The sequence below is a fragment of the Panthera leo genome, chromosome B2 (assembly GCF_018350215.1).
Source record: "Panthera leo isolate Ple1 chromosome B2, P.leo_Ple1_pat1.1, whole genome shotgun sequence".
NCBI lineage: Eukaryota > Metazoa > Chordata > Mammalia > Carnivora > Felidae > Panthera > Panthera leo.
In genome coordinates this window covers 134,435,987-134,452,260 of record NC_056683.1, presented here as the reverse complement: position 1 = coordinate 134,452,260, position 16,274 = coordinate 134,435,987, and the positions used below count along the sequence as shown (strand labels likewise).

General features: G+C 45.7%; 1 long non-coding RNA gene across 1 annotated transcript; it reads left to right on the top strand.

Annotated features, from left to right (window-relative positions):
• Positions 1–679: 679 nt before the first annotated feature.
• On the top strand, positions 680–15,540 carry LOC122220489. Its single transcript, XR_006202888.1, has 4 exons — positions 680–1,354; positions 11,831–11,896; positions 12,759–12,959; positions 14,260–15,540. It is a non-coding gene; the product is annotated as an uncharacterized LOC122220489 (long non-coding RNA).
• The last annotated feature ends 734 nt before the right edge of the window (positions 15,541–16,274 follow it).

Below are 16,274 nucleotides of genomic sequence, written 5' to 3'. Positions count from 1 at the left end.
GCCCCTCCCCTCTCTCTGCCCCTCCCTGCAAATGCTCTGTCTCTCTGTCTCAAAAATAAATAAAACATTAAAAATTTTTTTTTAAAAAAGAAGATGGAGAAAAAAAAAGATGGAGAAAAGGGAACTTGGTCGAAAAGTACTGCCAGCCAGGGCGCCTGCGTAGCTCAGGTCCTGATCTCTGTCATGATTTCTGGCTCAGGTCATGATCTCACGAGTCCTGAGTTCTCGCACCCGTCCCCCCACCCCCACCCTCAGCCCCAACCCGAGCTCTGCGCTGTCAGTTTCCTGCTTCAGTGTGGAAGTGTCTGTTTGGAGCTGGCTTGGGGTTCTCTGTCTCGCACACTCTCTGCCCCTCCCCTGCTCTCGGGCTCGTGTTCTCTCTCTCTCTCTCTCTCTCTCTCTCTCTCTCTGTCTCTCTCAACGGTTAGTAATTAACTAACCGTTAAAAACAGAAAAAGAAGTACTTCCAGGAGATGGGAGCGAGAGGACAAGGATGGGAGTGCAGGGTGGGAAGCTAAGTCTTAAGACCTCTTGATGCTAGAGGGTTGGGTTTTTTGTTGGTTTTTTTGTTTGTTTTTGTTTTTGTTAATTGCATGTGATGTATTAGCCTCTGTGTTTTGCTTGTTTTTAAGTTTATTTATTTTGAGAGAGAGAGAGAGAGAGCGAGAGCAGGGGAGGGGCAGAGAGAGAGGGAGAGAGAATCCCAAGCAGGCTGCACACTGTCAGGGAGGAGGACCCCGACGCGGGACTGTATCTCACAAACTGTGAGATCCTGACCTGAGGAGAAACCGAGTCAGATGCTTAACTGACAGAGCCACCCAAACACCCCGATGCTAAAGAGTTTTAGAAAAGCCAGCCTGACTCAGCACAGATTCCTTGGGGGAGGAGAGGGGTAGGCGCACCTGTCAAGGGCATTACTCCCACTTGGTGGGAGCAGCATGGTGGCTCCATGTGAGGCACCACCGGTAAGAGAACTCCATCCAGGAGCTAAGAGGAGAGGGTCCAGGGTTTAAGCCCAGGGAGAGGAGTGGGATCACAGCATACACAGCCTTCGGGAGGACCTCGCCCCAGCCCCATAAGGGATTGCCACCTAGCTGGCACTGTAACTCAGTTTTTAAAAGGCCATTCTACCATCCTCCCAAGCCGGCTGCTTCGGAATGGAGAACATGGTAAGACCAGTGGATTCCAGGAGCGTGGGCCCATTGCCACATTTTGTCTCCTGTGAAGTGAGTTCCTTGATCAGAAGCAAGAGCTCATGGAACGCAGTGAGAGTGGATAAGGAAGTATACAAGTCCATGGACGGCAGTTTTGGCAAAAGCACACCATGCAAAGAAGGCAAATCGATATCCACGGTGTAAGTATCTATTTCAAAAACAAGAATGCTGCACCTTTCCATGATGGAAGTGTTCCAGTGGGATCCGCATGCCAGCTGGCTCATCGCCCTGAGGAAGGGAGCCATGTCACGGCTCAGTGTTAGTCTCTGCTGCTGGCAGATTGGGCACTCAGCAGTGGGCACAGCCAGGTCAGCCTTGGGGAATGCCCAGCGCATAACATCCATTCCTGCCACCGTAGCTGCTTTGTTCATGAACCCGCTGGGCAATGCGGGGTGCCTGGGGAGACAGGCTAACTGATATTCACAGAATGGGTCATCCCAGCCATTTGATTAAAATCCTCCTGTCCTTTGGGATGAGCACTGGGTGTTGTGTGTAAGCGACGAACCACGGGAGTCTACCCCAAAAACCAAGAACACACTTTTTTTTTCAATATATGAAATTTATTGTCAAATTGGTTTCCATACAACACCCAGTGCTCATCCCAACAGGTGCCCTGCTCAATACCCATCACCCACACTCCCCTTGCTCCCACCCCCCATCAACCCTCAGTTTGTTCTCAGTTTTTAAGAGTCTCTTATGCTTTGGCCCAAGAGCACACTTTACACACACTGTATGTTAGCCAATTTGACAGTAAATGATATTAAAAATAATAAAATAAAAATAAAATCCTCCTGTTCTAAGGTCACCCTTTGGTGAGCATTCACATGACACCCAAATACCCTTGTGTTTTCAGAGAATTCTCTCCACATACCTCTCCCCCAAATCTCTTTGTCACCAAGTTTCCAATTGGATTTTCCAATCCCTGGCCATCCAGCCAAACCATTGGCCACAGCCCAAAAATTGGTATATAATTGCATATCTGTCCATTTCTCCTTCCAGGCAAAGTGTACAACCTGGTATAGTGCCTCAAGTTCTGCCCACTAAGAAAATTTCCTTTACCCATTGTCCTTCAGGAATATTCCAGAGAAGGGCTGTGATGCTGAAGCTGTGACCTTCAGGGGGCACCTGCATATCTCACATAACCATCTGAAAACCAGGCCCACGTCTTCTCTTCCTCTGTCCACTGACAGTAGGGAACTTTCCATGAGACCTTTGGCGCAGGCTGGGAGAGAGAAGGCAGTGTGGCAGGAGTGGGGACCATGGGCTTTCAGGCAACTTCTTCGCATAACTTCTGTGTGCCTTCAGGGCCTGATCAGGCCAGATCATGCACGTCCCACTTCTATTTGATGATGGAAAGCTGCTGCGTGTGCCCAACTTTATGGCTTGTTGGGTCAGAAAACACCAAACTGATAATGGGCAGTTCAGGTCACATGGTGATTTGGTGGCCTATGATCACTGTTCAAGCCCCCATTAAGGCCCAGCACAGGCCAAGATTTGTTTTTCAAAAGGAGGGCAGTTATCTGTAGGTAAGGGCAGGGTCCTGCTCCAAATCCTAAAGGCCTACACTGTGACCTACCTATAGAGGCTGCCAAAGACTCCAAATATCATCCTTAATTGAAATAAGATGTGCATTGTATCAGGGCCAATATCCCATAGTGTTTGTAATCTGTTACCTTTGGGAGAAACTAGAAAAAGAATACCTGGGACTCCTCTATATTATTTCCAATAACTGTATGAATTTATACACATAATTTATAGTTATATCAAAATTTTATTTTTTTTTTAATTTTTTTGATGTTTATTTATTATTGAGAGACAGACACAGAGTGTGAGCAGGGGAGGGGTGGAGAGAGGGGGAGACACAGAACCTGAAGCAGGCTCCAGGCTCTGACCTGTCAGCACAGAGCCCGACGCGGGCCTCGAACCCACAAACTGTGAGATCATGACCTGAGCCGAAGTCGGTTGCCTAACCAACTGAGCCACCCAGGTGCCCCTACTATATCAAAATTTTAAAAAAATTCATTTAAAAACTGTTAATCTAAAGGAAACATGCTCCAATGTGAAAAATGGAAAAAAAAAAAAAAAGTCATCCTTATCTGCCATTGATACTTCAGGCACCATGAAATCCCTCAGAATGTACACCTGATGGGCAAGCAGCTTGTACACAACGTTGGGTCTGTCCCAGAGTATTTTCTTATTCTGCACCCCACTAAAAACTAATAATAACTACCTCTTTTGTGCTGTGTTGGGGTGTAAGGAGAGAAAATATATGTTATGAAATGCAAAAATGGATGGATGGATGGATAGATGGATAGATGGATAGATGGATTATTGTTGGGATGATTTGTGGATTTTTCTCTGTGCAGCATCTATGATTCCAGACATCTCCCACCTATCCTCCTGATACCTTTCTTCTCTATAAGATCTTCTTCCACAATAACTCAAGATCCAGGCATCCTGATCTTATTCAGGATTCTCAGATCATGGATGCCCCTAAGCTCTTTAGTATGTGATCATCTCTTTCTCCAGAAATCACTTTCCCCATTTTCCCACCTAGTTAAATGTTATTTCTCCCCAGGATGCACCTCTCATGAAGTCTTCACTACCCTCTTGGAGAGAATCAAGCATGCCTTCCTTTGTGTCTTAAAGTCTTTGACCAGAGTAGTTTCACAAGTTGTACTGTCTGTCTCCCTCAGCAGATACATCAGTTCCTTTAGGTTTTTGAGAACAAAGGACATCCTCCTAATACAAAGGAAATGTATGGCACAAAAACAGACACATAGACCAATGGAATAGAATAGAAACCCCAGAACTAGACCCACAAAAGTATGGCCAACTAATCTTTGACAAAGCAGGAAAGAATATCCAATGGATAAAAGACAGTCTCTTTAACAAATGGTGCTGGGAGAACTGGACACAACATGCAGAAGGATGAAACTAGACCACTTTCTTACACCATTCACAAAAACAAACTCAAAATGGATGAAGGACCTGAATGTGAGACAGGAAATCATCAAAACCCTAGAGGAGAAAACGGGAAAAAAACCTCTCTGACCTCAGCCGCAGCAATTTCTTACTTGACACATCCCCAAAGGCAAGGGAATTAAAAGCAAAAATGAACTATTGGGACCTCATGAAGATAAAAAGCTTCTGCAAAGCAAAGGAAACAATCAACAAAACTAAAAGGCAACCAACGGAATGGGAAAAGATATTTGCAAATGACATATCAGACAAAGGGCTAATATCCAAAATCTATAAAGAGCTCACCAAACTCCACACCTGAAAAACAAATAATCCAGTGAAGAAATGGGCAGAAAACATGAATAGACACTTCTCTAAAGAAAACATCCAGATGGCCAACAGGCACATGAAAAGATGCTCAACGTCGCCCCTCATCAGGGAAATACAAATCAAAACCACACTCAGATATCACCTCACGCCAGTCAGAATAGCTAAAATGAACAAATCAGGAGACTATAGATGCTGGAGAGGATGTGGAGAAACGGGAACTCTCTTGCACTGTTGGTGGGAATGCAAACTGGTGCAGCCACTCTGGAAACCAGTGTGGAGGTTCCTCAAAAAATTAAAAATAGAGCTACCCTATGACCCAGCAATAGCACTGCTAGGAATTTACCCAAGGGATACAGGAGTGCTGATGCATAGGGGCACTTGTACCCCAGTGTTTATAGCAGCACTCTCAACAATAGCCAAATTATGGAAAGAGCCTAAATGTCCATCAACTGACAAACGGATAAAGAAATTGTGGTTTATATACACAATGGAATACTACGTGGCAATGAGAAAGAATGAAATATGGCCCTTTGTAGCAACATGGATGGAATTGGAGAGTGTTATATTAAGTGAAATAAGTCATACAGAGAAAGACAGATACCATATGTTTTCACTCTTATGTGGATCCTGAGAAACTTAACAGAAGTCTATGGGGGAGGGGAAGAAAAAAAAAAAAGAGGTTAGAAAGGGAGATAGCCAAAGCATAAGAGACTCTTAAAAAACTGAGAACAAACTGAGGGTTGATGGGGAGTGGGAGGGAGGGGAGGGTGAGTGATGGGTATTGAGGAGGGCACCTGTTGGGATGAGCACTGGGTTTTGTATGGAAACTAATTTGACAATAAATTTCTTATTAAAATTTTTTTTAATTTAAAAAATTAAAAATAAAAAAATACAAAGGAAATATATTTGTTTGGGATGTTTTGTTTTGGAACAAAATACAGGGCCAGATACATTGGTTGTTGTGAGGAGAAGCTCAGGAATTCTGAGGAGATTGAATTGTGGTATTCTCTAACTCTGAAGATGGGAGAAGGTCTCAGGTGTGCAGAGACTGGAAAAGAGCCCAACCCCAAGCAGAGTTTCCCTAGGCCCTTCAACAGACACTGTTTCTCGACTGAAGACCTGAGGATGATGGGAAGAACAGACCTCAAGTCATGTCAATAATAATCGAAACAACTGGAAGCCATTGCTTCACCTCCTCTTTCTCTCCTGACCACGGGGAGTTGTCTCTCATCCCACTGGGGGGTCCTGGTCATTGCCAGCTCTTAGAGTGACTAAGGCACTCTCTATTGATCCCCTATGTGACCCTACTAGTTCAGGGTACATGGAAAAAAAATTTCCTTATATTTTCCTCAATCCCAATCCCACTCCAAATGACTCCTGTTTTAGGCATTCCTTCTGGATTCTGAGTCCTGCTCTTGCTGTGTCCTGCCCCCCTCTGACCACAGGGCCAGATCCACAAAGACAAGGATGATCCCAGTAAAGGAATGGTGGAGGCTGGCCCACAAAATGCCTCCTGGCATTCATGCTCCCATGTAAGCTCCTCTCACGCTCAACAGGGATGACATTGCAACTTTCAGGATATAATGGAAATACTAAAACATGACTTCCAAGTCCAGATCACAGAAGACATTGAAGTGTCCACCATTCTCGTTTGGTTCTCTCACTCTAGGGAAAGCCAGCTCTCATGTCTTAAGGACACTCAAGTAGTTCTATGGAGAATTCCTTGTGATGAGAAGCTGAGACCTCCTGCCAACAGTCGTAGGAGTGATCCAGCTTGGAAGCAGATGCTACCGCCCCAGTCGAACCCTCTGATCATTGCAACTCCAGTTAGCATTTGGACTGCAGCCCTATGGGGGACCCTGAGCCAGAACCTGATAGCTATCGTGTTCCTGAATTCTTGACCCACAGAAACTATGTAAGATAATACATCATTATTGGAATTCTAAGCCACTAAATTTGGGGGAAGTCTGTCAAGTCACAACAGGCGATTATACCAGATTTGTGTACCTGGAAGTGTGACAAAACATGCAGGTGGCTTTGGAAGTGGGCAACAGGTGGAAGCTGGGAGGACACTGAGATAAGAGTCAGGGAAAGCCTGCAGAACTTTGAGGAAACCGTCAGAGGAGCCTCATGGCATCTGAGGAAGCCGCCAGTAAAGGCTCCAAGGAAAAGTAGAGGACCAAGACTCTTCTCTCCCACTCAGACCCAAGGTTGCCCAAGACATGAGGATTCCGAGGAAAGAGCAGGAACTCTTACATAGCTTGTTAGTTATAGATCAAGAGGACACTCAGTAAGGAAGGATGGTGGGGTGGAGGGGATGGGGGTGGGGGACTCAGGAGAAGGGAGAGGTGGTTAGGGCCATGGACTGTAGACCTGAAAGACATACAGTGAATGCTTTTGTCGAATCCCTCACAGCAGGCTACCCTCAGATGCTACCCTCAGCACCCACTACCTCTCAAATAAGTCAATACACGAGTTCCTCACACATTCACTGAACATCTCGGATGTGTCACTCTTCTCCTAGAGAGTCAAGGCAAACAAGCATGTGCCCTTTCCGAAGAGAACTAATCAACCCGGTGTGAGAGCCATATAGATGTATACCTGCCTAGAACACAGAATGGTATTCTGGTATTTGGGCAGCAGCCCGAACTTTTAGAACATAGGAGAGAGGAAACGAATTCCATCAGAAATGGCTGGGAAGACTTGATGGAAGATGACATTATCTGGGCCCTGAAGCAATTTGACCGCTGGTTCAGATAGAAAAAGATCATCTGGACAAAGGGACAGGCAGGAGTCAGTACAAAGGTGCACACCAGTGTGAGAGCCAGCGAGCAGGCTGCACTCGAAGGCCTGGCTATGGAGCAAATGTGCTCATGTACCGTCCTCCATTGGCTTACCTTCCCCTTCCTCAGCGGAGGACGGAAGCCTGGCCTCATTCTACACAATGTCCCTTCCATAATCGTAGAAGCCAGCAAGAGGGGATCGTGTCTACACAGAAACACTGTGAAGATCAAATTGGAAAGGCTCAGGAAACTTGAAGGCAATATTCCAGCATTAATTACTATTTTATTATGATGACTCTGTTGTAGTTAATTGTTGATATTAACGATTGATGATAACCTGCTCATCGTAAGTTTCCCTGATTCCTTTTGGTCCCGTTGTTGGTCCTCAGAAGTTGGTCCTCAGAACAAGTCTGCCTCCAGCTCTCTAAAAACCAAAGTTCTTACCCTGCCTCAAAAGCACTAAGGAAGCTACAGTGTATGGCATTTTATCCGTCGCGGGCAGAAGAACCCAGCACCCCAAAATGGCGCACTCCAAATATACTTCTCAGGGCTAAGAAGCAGCCTTCTCCCTTGACCCTCCAAGCCATTTGAAGATCTAACCTCTATAACTCTACAATTCCTCCTGTGCAGGAAACTAAGATTGGACTCATTGTTTCCCTAACTTTGTTCTCAAAGATATTTGACTTCTAGTCCCCTGCTACTCTCTGCTCTGGACCTGAAATAAACAGGTGCCTAGATCTTAGCTCTCGAAGTAAGAAAAAAAAAAGTAAGGCACTGGTATCCACCCATTATCTGGCTTCCACTCTTTCTTGGTTCTAACAACTCAGGTTTGTGGCTAGACTCTGGACCTTGCATAATTCACACCTTGTTTCCCCAAGATTCCCTGTACATAGGTATAGTCATCTAACCAGGCTCTCATCAAAGACCTAAAACAAAGTATTGTGAGAAATCCTCCCAAAAGACATCTGATGTAAGTCCTTTCCCCCTTCCTTTCTCTCCTTCTGGCTGCCTAGAATATAGACAAGATGTCTCAAGCTCAGGTAGCCATCTGGGAATGTGGCATGAAAAGCAAGGTGAGGGGCGCCTGGGTGGATAGTCGGTGAAGCATCCAACTTGTGACTTTGCCTCAGCTCATGCTCCCGTGGTTCATGGGATCAAGCCCTGCATCGGGCTCTGTGTGCTGGCCAGGCAGAGCCTGCTTGGGATTCTCTGTCTTCCTCTCTCTCTGCCCCTCCCCTGCTCATGCTCTATCTCTCTCTCCTAATTAATTACTAATTAAAAAGAAAACCAAACGGAGGCTAATGGGACAAGACAAAAGGAGTCTTAGATCCTCGACTCCATGATGAATAATCAGAGCCCAGGGCAACCTCCACACTCCTACGTGAAAGTGAAATAAACTCCGTTCTTCATCCCTCACTATTGTCTCATGCCCAAATCCAACCCTATACAACATGTAATTCCCTCCTGTGATTTTTGCACACTTGGTTGCTATGTTCTGGCTGAGTTCCAGAGCCACAGTTCCTAGAGTTCTCCAAAATTGAGATGGGAACCTGGTCAATATACCTTACCCTGAAAACATTTTGGAGATGACAGTTCTGAACAGGACTAACGCTAATAAAAATGGGAGAGCAATGAAAGTCTGTTTTGATTCCTGATCCCCTTTACCAGACCAGAGCTCTCCCTCCTATAGCACTTATGTTGGGGGAAGGGGTGTGGCTCCAATAGTGGCCATTTAGTGAGAAACTTAGTGGCCATTTATTCTCTTAGCGAGAATAGAAACCAGTATGTCTTCACTTCTGTTAGGGGTAATTGAATTTAAAACCTTAATGTTTAAACGCTAATACTAAAGACTTTATACATTCCGTTAAAGGAAATTCGGCAACATTCATTGGATAAATATTAATACCTACATGTTAGAAAATGATCTAGGAAGTGAAGATTTTTTTTTTTAATTTTTTTTAACGTTTATTTATTTTTGAGACAGAGAGAGACAGAGCATGAATGCGGGAGGGTCAGAGACAGAGAGGGAGACACAGAATCTGAAACAGGCTCCAGGCTCTGCACTGTCAGCACAGAGCCCGACGCGGGGCTTAAACTCACGGAGGTGAGATCATGACCTGGGCCAAAGTCGGACGCTTAACCGACTGAGCCACTCAGGCGCCCCAAGGAAGTGAAGATTTTTCATGAGGATGACAGAGACAGGCCCTGCTCTTCAGAAGTTCAAGATGTCATGGGGAAATTGAGTGCAGATTCAAAGGCAGACCAGAATTTTAGTTACTGAGATGCATGCTGAAACATTCAGGGCAAATTTTGTAATATCTGCCACTCTGAAATGCATCAGAAATAGGGTACATTGATGAAAGAAGGAAGGATGGGCAGGCAGATAATATGTGATAAAGCATGTTTAGTGAACTGTTAATTGTAGAATCTTAGGGGGTCAGTATATTGGGGTTCACTATAAAATTCTATCAATTTTTCTGTACGTTTAAAAATTATCTTGGGGGGGCGCCTGGGTGGCGCAGTCGGTTAAGCATCCGACTTCAGCCAGGTCACGATCTCACGGTCCGTGAGTTCGAGCCCCGCATCGGGCTCTGGGCTGATGGCTCGGAGCCTGGAGCCTGTTTCCGATTCTGTGTCTCCCTCTCTCTCTGCCCCTCCCCCGTTCATGCTCTGTCTCTCTCTGTCCCAAAAATAAATAAAAAACGTTGAAAAAAAATTTTAAAAAAAATTATCTTGGAGCCCCTGGGTGGCTCAGTCGGTTGAGCATCCGACTTCGGCTCAGGTCACGATCTCAGAGTTTGTGAGTTTGAGCCCCCCGTTGGGCTCTGTGCTGACAGCTCACAGCCTGGAGCCTCTTTCAGATTCTGTGTCTCCCTCTCTCTGACCTTCCCCCGTTCATGCTCTGTCTCTGTCTCTCAAAAATGAATAAACATTAATAAAAAATTACCTTATAAACATTGGGGGGGGGCAGCACACACAGTATACTACTACAATTACTCTGGCATCGACATAATACAATTCCCTTAGAGCTCTGAAGGAACAAGGTAATTTCTGCTAAATAAAAGCACAGTCATGTGCAACAAACATGATAGCTTTCAGAAGGACAACATGGTTTTGAAATGTAGAAAGTTATCATGGATGTTAACAGGAGAGATAACCCATGTACATCTATACATACCCATCATCAAAGCAAAAATTGCACTAGACAGCATTGAACAGGCAAGGAAGACTTCATTGAAGGCTACTGTAATAGAGGAGGGAGGCCAGAACTCAGCCTGAACTCCACTCCACTGAAACAAAGGACCGGGCATTTTAAGAGGTAGGAGAAGTGGTGGAAAGTATTGGAGGTTGATCAACAGGATGTGTTATTTCCTGAGCTTGCAAATGTTTTTGTCTGTAATTAGACCATCTATGTTTGTTAATTAGCTCCCATCAAAGTCAGTTTCTGTAATGGACAGAGTCTATGACAAAGTCATAGGTTGAAGCCCTAACCCCCAGGGTAAGGGTATTTGGAGACAGGGCCTTTAAGGAGGTACTTAAGAATGAATGAGGTCTTAAGAGTGGGGCCCCAATCCAATAGGTCTGGTGTCTTATATGAAAGGTAAGGGAAATCAGAAGTGGGTGCCCACAGAGAAAGGGCCCTGTGAGGACACAGCAAGAAGGCAGCCATGAGGGAGACCAGGAGAGAGGTCTCAGGAGGACCAAACTTGCCAGCACCTTGATCATGGACTTCCAACCTCCAAAACTATGAGAAATACTTCTGTCGTTGAAGCCTCCCCATCTCCTTTGATGTTTACATTTCAAAGAGATCGCTCCCAGGGCCCTGAGAATGACCATCCATGCCCTATAAATAGAAAGAACTTACACTTACAAATTTCTTTTAAAAAGTATTCTAAGAAAAGGGATGTTAGGAGCTAATGTTAAGATTAGTCTAGCTGGGAACTAGAACATTAAGGCCATTTTGGTCATGGTCATGACTGAACTGAGAACTTAAAATATACACAAGAGTGGAGCTCCTGGCTGACTCAGTCGGAAGAACATGCAACTCTTGATCCTAGGGTGGTGAGTTTGAGCCCTGTGTGGGTGCAGAGATTACTCAAATAAGTAAAACTTTAAACAAAAAATACACAACATGGCGACCGCACATAAGGAGGTAAAAATTTTCTTCAGCCAAGATAAAAGGAAATCAAGTGAGTTAGTCCCAAGCCAGTCTCCAGAATGTCAACAAAGACTAGCAAATGACGATGATGATGATGATGTTAATGGATGAGTTTATTTGTATGGCATTTGCATGATGAAAAAATGTGGGTTGACATTTAGTCTCTATGTGAATATCTTGTTCCCCAACAAGCTTTCTGCCCATGGTTTTAGCATCTACTGATGATCCAGGACTGGCACCCTTTTCGTCAATTCTAGAAAAGGGACATTTAACGAACATGCGTGTATTTAATAAATATCTACTAGGAACAGTGGCAGGGCTGGGAACTGGGCAGGCAGGGAGACAGCGGCTGCCCTTACTGACCATCTAATCTCCTCCCACAGCGTGACCCCACGATCTCTGTGTCAACTATGGCTCCTCCTGAACCATGGATCACAGGAACTGCCTCAGTGAGTACTTCCACAAAGCTCCCATCAAGGATGCATAGCCAGAACCTGTTTTAAATGCGTATGTATTCATTACATAGAATGGCTTCGTTGCATACTAGGGTTTCTTCCAATTAATTAGATTGACAAAACCAGGTAGAAAGGGAATCAGTCTCTTTAAGAAATTATTTTCAAAGTGTTAAGTGCAGACCATAGGAAATTCTATGCAACTGTTAAAAAAGACGAAGTAGACATGTGTGGGACAGGGAAGGATGTCCATGATTTACTAAGTGAACCAAAGTGCTGAACAGCAGGACAGCTCTCTTGGCAAATACTTACACAAAAAACACAGTTTGCTGGGATCTGCGTCGAACTGGGGAAAGACACTTGGAGAGTGAGAGTCGAAGAGAACAGTGGGTGAGCAGGGATGAACTTTCTTTGTGTTACAGTTGACTACTCAGTGAGCATGTACTTTCTTAGCAATTAAGAACTCTGGAGAGAAAGGCTAACGGCCCTTGCATCCTGCAGGCCAACAGAGAAAATACAATCCTGGAGGACCAAACTGCCCAGAAACATTTCAACACCCTACATGTGACCACTCTGGGTGGGGGGGGCCCTCTCCCATCTGGAGCCTTAAATTCCCTGTCCCTGGTGACACCAGGTAAGTCCAAACAAGCCGTGCTAATCTAAAACTAGGTTAGTCCCAAGCCCAGAATCCCCTCTTTGCCTCCTGCTTCTCCTGCCGCTGGGGGTCCCACCTCCCCCCCCCAAGAGAGAAGCAGGACCTGGTAAACCAGGAGGGAGCGATAACTTCAGACCTGGCTTTGCACACTGAGTCCCTCTGACCCCTAGATGATGACGTTCTTGCTATTGCTTTGGCTTTCAGGCATTGCTGCGGGTGCTTCTTTGAAGGCACGATTTCTTTTCTCGCGTTGGACATATCATGGTTCGGCTGTGCTGTGTCCTGTCCTGTCCTGTCCTGGAGGGAAAGTTTCGGTCTTGGCGCAGGAAGACAGACAAGTACTCTTCATCCTTTTGTAAATCCTGTGACCCAGATGCTTCGGGCTTTGCCTCTTTCCTTGTTCAGGTGTGTCTGTCTGTCTGTCTTCCACATGTGTTCTAGTGGGGCTGGAAGCTGTTCCTCCCCAGCTCCTGGAAAGCCCCGTCCACTCTCTACCTTGGACTTTTATCACCCCAAGGAGGGAATCCTTCCTCACCAAGCTCCCCCACACTCTCTGGACATCCTGGAAAACAGAGGCTTGATTTAGGGCCCCTGCTTGTCATCTTCCCACCCTTTACCCGTTCCGTCGCGAAGTCCTGCCTTCTTTGCAAGAGGCCTCTGACCTGGCCGTGCCAAGTACTCATGTACCACGTTCCCAGGATGTTTTGCCTGTTCATTTTCTGCTAAGCTGTCAGCCAGATGGACCATAAGCCCCTGGCGGGCAGGAGCCACCTTGTACTTGCCCTGAACCTAGCCCCATGCTCTGCACACAGTACTGCTCCCCAAAAACGTTTGTCAAAGGAATTCATCTGGTAACAGTGCACACACTCAATGGTCTATAGAATTTGCCATTTTTCCTGAACCCCAGACAGTTGGAGGGGAGATCGGGTCGAGGATTCAGGAGCTAAGGATGCGGGAACAAAGAAGGGAGCTTCCTCCCTCTCACAGTCAAGACCTTCAGAGCCTTCCTTGTGCTGTCATGGAGACCCGGGAGTTAAAAGGACCATCTCTCCCCATCCAGCCCCCAGCTGATTCTGTCTCACGTGCTCACTCTCTTTGCTACAACTCCACTCATGACGCAGTCCAGACCTGGACAACCTTGTTTAACTTTTATGCTCCCCTTCTTATCTTTCTCCTTGGACTTAATGTCTTGAAGGAACAAGATTGTCCTATAGAATTTTCATGGTTTGGACTTGGCTGAATGCATCCCCATGCCTGTTTCTATTGTTCTGCTGACAATGTTTTCTATCAACCAGCTGTTCAATTCAGAGGCCTGATCAGTTTGAGGTTCACTTTTGAATTTGCAAAACTACTTCTTAGTTGGTGTTGAAAATAAGTACCCTATTACGTTACATTAAAGATTGGGCTGGACCTTCAGGTGGGATGTAGGACACATGGGAGCCTGGAGGCCTGGGAACAAAAAATGAGGAGACCGCGGTGCCGGGGTGGCTCAGTCGGTTAAGCATCCAACTTAGGCTCAGGTCATGATCTCGCAGTTCGTGGGTTCGAGCCCCGCGTTGGGCTCTGTGCTCCAGCTCCAGGAGCCTGAAGCCTGCTTCAGATTCGTGTCTCCCCCTCTCTCTCTGCCCGTCCCCCACTCACGCTCTGTCTCTCTCATTCTCTCAAAAATAAATGAACGTTAAAATTTTTTTTTTTTTTTTTTAAGATTATGAGGAGTTTTCAGCTGCTTGGGGACAGACAGCATCCACTTCAAAGACTTTGCGGTGCTGTCGAGAAACACGAAGTTCAGGACCATCCTCTGTGTGGAATAAGAAATTTACTCAAGAACGTGTTTACAAAATAAGCTTTAACCTCGTCTTATTGATAGTTTTACCTCCCTACGCCTTTCAGATCAGAACTGGTGCTTTCTACCTCTTTCCGGATTACTGTGCCAACTGAAACAAAGAATCAGAATTGCCCTAAAGATGTGAAATATTTTCAAGATTTGGCAAATGAATAATATTTGGATGCAATTTCTATTTTAGGGAGCTCCGACTGAACAAAACGTGTATTTTACATCATTGCCCAAACTACTTCTCTAGAATGAAAAAAACAAACAAACAAAAAACTCAATGAGCTGAATTGACCGAAGAATTTGAAGGGCCCAAATCACGAAGTCACACAGCTTCTCGCTTTTGAAGTATTAGAGGAAATGTGGAATGTTAGTTGTTACCAGAACACGAGATACAATGAAACAGAATTTCAGCCGTCAAATCCATCTGACTTGGGTCCTCTGAGAAGCAGAAACCAAGACGGGATTAATGTGCAGGCATTTCGATGGGGGAAGCCCCTGTGAGAAAAGAGGCAGCAGCACCCTGGGGAGGCTGCGGTTCAGACCCCAAGTGAAGGAGAGAGGGGCGGGAGTTTGGGTGGCGGTATCCTGACTGCTATCCAGTCTAGGGAAAGTACCACAAGGCCTCAGGGAAGTCTTTAAGTAAAAGTAAAAAGGTAAAACAGTCCTTACATAAAAGTAAAAGAGAGGAGTCCCATGTCCCCCAGGAAGGACCTGCCTTAGTATCCCTTCAGGCTCAGTCACTGCCTGGGACCAGCCTTGACACATCCATAGCAATGGACCTCAGAGCACGGCCTGGGGCCTGTGACCAAGTGAGCACCTGTAGGCGAAGACCCGAGGGTCATATTCTCGTGCCACCACAGCATAAGCCAGATAAACCCTCAGCTTGGAAAAGGATGATTTTTTTTAAATATTAGAATGATAGGAGAGAAAAAAATAGTTTTCTCCCTACCCTTCTAAGTTCTTGGCCCAGACTCCAGTAAGAAGACAGATTAACAAGAGAAAAAGAAATATAAGTTTATTAATATGTATACCTTGTGTACACATGGGAGAGGCCCAGGGAAAAAGAGTAACTCCCAAGGCAGTTTAGAATTGCCTTAAATACCATCTTAATAGGGAAAGGGGGGTGGCGTCTGGGTGGCTCAATCAGCTCCGACTTCGGCTCAGGTCATGATCCCACAATTCGTGAGTTCGAGCCCCGCGTCAGGCTCTGTGCTGACAGCCTGGAGCCTGGAGCCTGCTTTGGATTCTGTGTCTCCCTCTCTCCCTCTCTGCCCCTCCCCCATTCATGCTCTCTCTGTCTCTCAAAAATAAACATTAAAAAAAAATTTTAATTTAAAAAAAATAGAGAAAGGGGGGCGTGGATGTAGGTCTTGCAGGGGAGAGTGGGTACATGATATTTAGGAAAGATGAATGGGCCCTGAGAAGAACAGAAGGGAAGTGTGAGAGTCTGTGACCAAGTTTGGACGTGGTGTTGACTTTGAGTTTCCTCTGCAATGAGAAGAGTCCATCCTTCCTATGATCCCACTACACAGGTGAAGAAATCAAAGGGCAAAGACTTGTCAAGTGCACATCAAATCAGCAGCCAGATCTGGCTACGCTAAGCTCTTCCAGGGGAACGCCTGTGAGAAAACTAACCCCTTTGGATGCCACTGGATCTTTCCACCAAGATACCCTTCAGGCCCCTGCAGTGACGTGTCTCCCACTTGCGTTATTGGCCTGGACAAGAACAAAGAGACCCCTGTGAGTAGGCTGTGTGTCCCTACTGAACCGTACTTTTTCCACAGTAGGAGTTTCTGATGGGGGCTGACCTGGACTGGGAGCTTCTCGAACTCCAGATGCCCACTGAATACGTTCACATGGATCTATGAAGAAAGCCAACACATTCG